Below are 4438 nucleotides of genomic sequence, written 5' to 3'. Positions count from 1 at the left end.
CAAATGAAAATGTGAAGATTTGTCATTATATTAAAAGTCCAAAGTTGAAGTGGTAGACTCGACTCGCGTATTCGTATAAATAACTTATTTGCTTACGAGTTACGAGCACTTTTAGAAAATTATTTAAATAGAATATTTAAGTATTTTTAAAGTTGATGAAAATATACTGATATTATACTCGTTTTGTAGCTCGTGTTAAACAGTATAATTTGAGCTTAGGAAAAAATAATTTCGAGCTAATTATGCCCGAGTTATTCTAATAGAAAGAAAATTATCATTCTCAAATATTATATTAATACATATATAATATAAAATAATAATCAAATGAATACTTTCATTGTATGGTTACGTAATGTCATCTACTTTAATTGATTTAGAAATTTATAATACATAATTGATTTTACATTAACTCGTGGACATGGTGGTTTAATTACATTAATCTTCAATTAACCTCAGATGACTTTTCACATTATGAAAGTTACGTGTGTGGAAATTATATATATATGAGATGAAAATGATTTCTTCCACCACAGTTTATATTACACATACATCACGCCACTTTATAATTTTAGAATTTTGAGCAAAGTATAATATTTATATCTTTTCACAAAGTCATTTTCAAGTAAATTCTTGGATATCAAATTGAGGTAAGAATGCATGGTGAAAGTGGTAAATTCTTATTCCTTGATATGTATGTAAATTAGATACTATGAGGCCTTCAGGTCGAATGCTATGTTAAATGCTTCGGGATGGACCGTCAGGTCAAAGAAAAGAAGTTAAATCATACGGGATGGACCTTTGGGTCAATATGATTAAATCTTACGGGATATGGGGATTCTTAAGAAATTCCTTGAGCTCTAAATCAAAGAAATTACGGTATATTATGCCATATTATGTTTATATCATGTGAATAAGAATGTGTGCGTATTCTTACTGAGTGTTTTCAAAATACTCACTCTTACAATATTTTCAGATGAGAACGGGTCGTGTGGATGCATGGAAGATTGACGGAGCGATGCTAATGTGGTCGTCAAGTAAAATTTCTAGAAAAGACAATCGTCAATTTATATAAAGAATATCTTTGTGTTAATATTTATGCACGATATTTATTATGTTGTTTAATAATTTGAAATCGAATATTTTCGATATATTTCTGCTTAAATTAGATAGAGAAAAGTTTTGGTAGCACTTTGAGCTCATTTTTATTTAAAAATAACAATAATAATGAAAAAGAGTTCGGGGCGTTACAGATATATGATTTTTTTTTTTTCATTTCGGAAAAGAAAAAGAAAAAATGATCAAACTTTCATCACTTAGTTAGGTGAAAATGATTTATTTCTTGAAAAAGGACACAAAGCTAGACGGTCCCCTCCAAATAGGGGATGCCACATGGCGCCCCTGTATTTAGGCTTGTTTTTTGCCCTGGCCAAAAAGCAGATCTCTTATTTGACTTCAGAAGTAATCCACACATTGTGGTTAGAAAAAAATTACACCGTGACACTTCCTTTAACGATAAATCTAGCTTGAATTGCGTGTAGTATTGCCTACCTAGTTGTTTAAGCAACGCTTTTATCAATAGAAAATTTGTTCTGTCGCACTTATAAATTCATTGATATTTTAGTACACGAAGCCCGAAGGCTTATGGAACTTCTACTTGATGTGGAGTAATCCCACCACAGGACACAAACACCCAACAAAGTATGAAAACATAATGTAATTATGTGTATACATTAACACAGCATTTGCCCCTTACTTATCATATTAATATTAAATAAATCATATCATGAGTTTTAAAAGAATTAGATTAGTACATGCATAATCTTAGAATACCATCCTCATGCATGACACGACAGTATAATATTTGTTGGGGAATTAATAAGAATTATGTATAAATTGAATGATACTACTTGTTAATAGCAAGCGAGATATATAACAAAATATGAAGTAATGATCACAACACAAAAGATAAAGAAAATTGGCAGAGAATGGAGAAAGAATATAAAAATTATTGTATTTACAATATTATCTAACTTGTGTATCGCGTCTAATTTGTAAAGAAAAGTCAACTATATATAGGGAACATATTAGAACCTTAACAATATTCTTAAAAATGGAAATAATAAAAAAAAAGTGTGGGATAAAAGAAACAATATTTTTTCAAAAATTCAAATAAATTTGGGTGAAACTTTAACAAATCTCCAAAATTTCATGCAATTAATCAAATTTTAAAAATTCTCCATTTGGAGACAAATTTCAATACAAGACAAAAACGGATTCTTTAACAAGAGCATTAACCAAATTCTACAATAACCAAAATTCTCCACATTTTCTACAAAAGTCAACTAATATAAATGAATCCACACACTAAGCAAAATTGCCTCGGGGTTCCAAAATTTGCTCGAATAATTGACTCAAGAAACAAAATCACAAAATAAATCAATAATCATCAAACATGACAAAACCACGTTCCAAAATATAATCAACACCACAAAATGCTTTTATAGAATATTCTTTGCTAGACTTAACACTTCAACTACACTTAAAGTATACACAACTAAATCAGCTTCTCCATACCTAGCCTAATATTTCCTCTATTTTTGTCTCTAGCAATTAAATATGATGTCACTACTAGTGGTAGTAGTCGCAAAGTGCATTATCCATAATTTCTAAGCTCGACTGAGATGTATTCTTCAACATGGATTCCAAACCAAATTCTGTACCAAATTGAATATCCATTAAAGTACTAAACCTTTTTTTGATTGATTTTCAAAGATTCTGCACAACATTGCAAGACATACAACTGGGACTTTAGCTGCCTCTCAAACATGGGCATCTTTACAAACCTTCAGGACTCCACCTTCACCAATGATCTTGTACCCTTTTGAGTCAAGTGTAGAACAGGAGATAAGATTCTTCTTAAAATTTAGAATGTGTCTCACTGCATCATGTGTTCTGACTGTCTCATTCAACATCATAAGTCCGACTCTTCCAATACCAGCTATCCAATAAAATGTGTTATTATTGATCATCACAACACCTTTGAAAACTTCTTCATAAGTTAAAAATAAATCTCAATTAGGACACATATAAAAAGTGTAAGCTGCACCAAGAATTCAATCATCGTCAGGTTTGGAGACGCCATAAAAAATAACTAAAACATCTCCATTACTCAAACAGTTCTTTAAAACATTGGCATCACGTGAAATATCTAATTGTATTCCCTTATGGTTTGTAGTCAATTTTCCTTTATTATGCAACTTGTAGCAGTCTTTCTTAATGTTCCCCTTCTTTTTACAATAATTACAAACTTGATTATTGAAGTTAGACTTCGATCTATCCTTTTCATAATCATCATGAACAACAAGGCGAGCCTCAAATCCAACAACATGCTTCATTTTCTTTTTGAGAAAGATATCATACACATCCTCAATGACGAGAGTATTACGACTATATAAATCGTAATTGTAAACGACATAAACAAAATAGGCAATAAGCACAATAAAATCATGGCTGAATGTTTTTCATCGTACTTAACCTCCAAGATTTCCAAATTAGCAAAGATTTTCTTAAAAACAGCCAGGTCATCTTCCAAAGATCCACCTTTTGTCATGCGATGAGAATACAATGCTACTTCAGGTGCATTTTGTTAGTTAGACTCTTAGTCGTGCACAATTGCTCCAACTTCAATCATGATGCAGCTGCGATTTTCTCTTTCAAGACATCTTGAAAATGTGATTTGAAAGATGAAGATGAATTTGTGAAAAGGCCTTTCAATCGTTACGTTATTTCTTCTTCAACAACCAATTAATGAAATATTCTCAAATCCCAAAAAGGCGTTGTCTAAATCCATTTGATCAAGCATTGCTTACATCTTCACCTGCCACAATTAGGATCTTGTATTGCGATCTAGAAGCAAAATATCAAATTTCAAGGTTGTCATCCCAAAAAGAAACAAAAACTAGCAAATAACAACGAAATCTAATACCACTTGTTGGGGAATTAACAAGAATTATATATGCGTTGAACGATACCACTTGTTAATAACAAACAATATTTATGACAATATATGAAGTAACGATCACAAAACAAAAGAATAATTTATTAATAATGGAGAAAGAATATCCTGTTTACAATATTATCTAACTTGTATAATATATCTAACTTGTACAGGAGCCATCTATATAGAGTGGACATATCAAAACCCTAGCAATATTCTTAAAGATAGATATTATAAAAAAGCGAGAAATAAAGGAAACAATATTTTTCTCAAAATCTAATCGAATTTTGGGTAAAACTTTAACAATATGATCCTCAACAAAATATTTTATTATTTGTGACGAGTTCGATAATATTTTAACATGACATGACATTGTAATATGAGTAAGATTTTATTTTTTCTTAAAATATGCAAATTAAGATTCTTAAAAATGGACTGTAA

This window comes from Olea europaea, chromosome 11, assembly GCF_002742605.1.
Source record: "Olea europaea var. sylvestris chromosome 11, O_europaea_v1, whole genome shotgun sequence".
NCBI lineage: Eukaryota > Viridiplantae > Streptophyta > Magnoliopsida > Lamiales > Oleaceae > Olea > Olea europaea.
The sequence above is the reverse complement of the archived record's forward strand: the minus strand, read 5'-3'. Positions refer to the sequence as shown.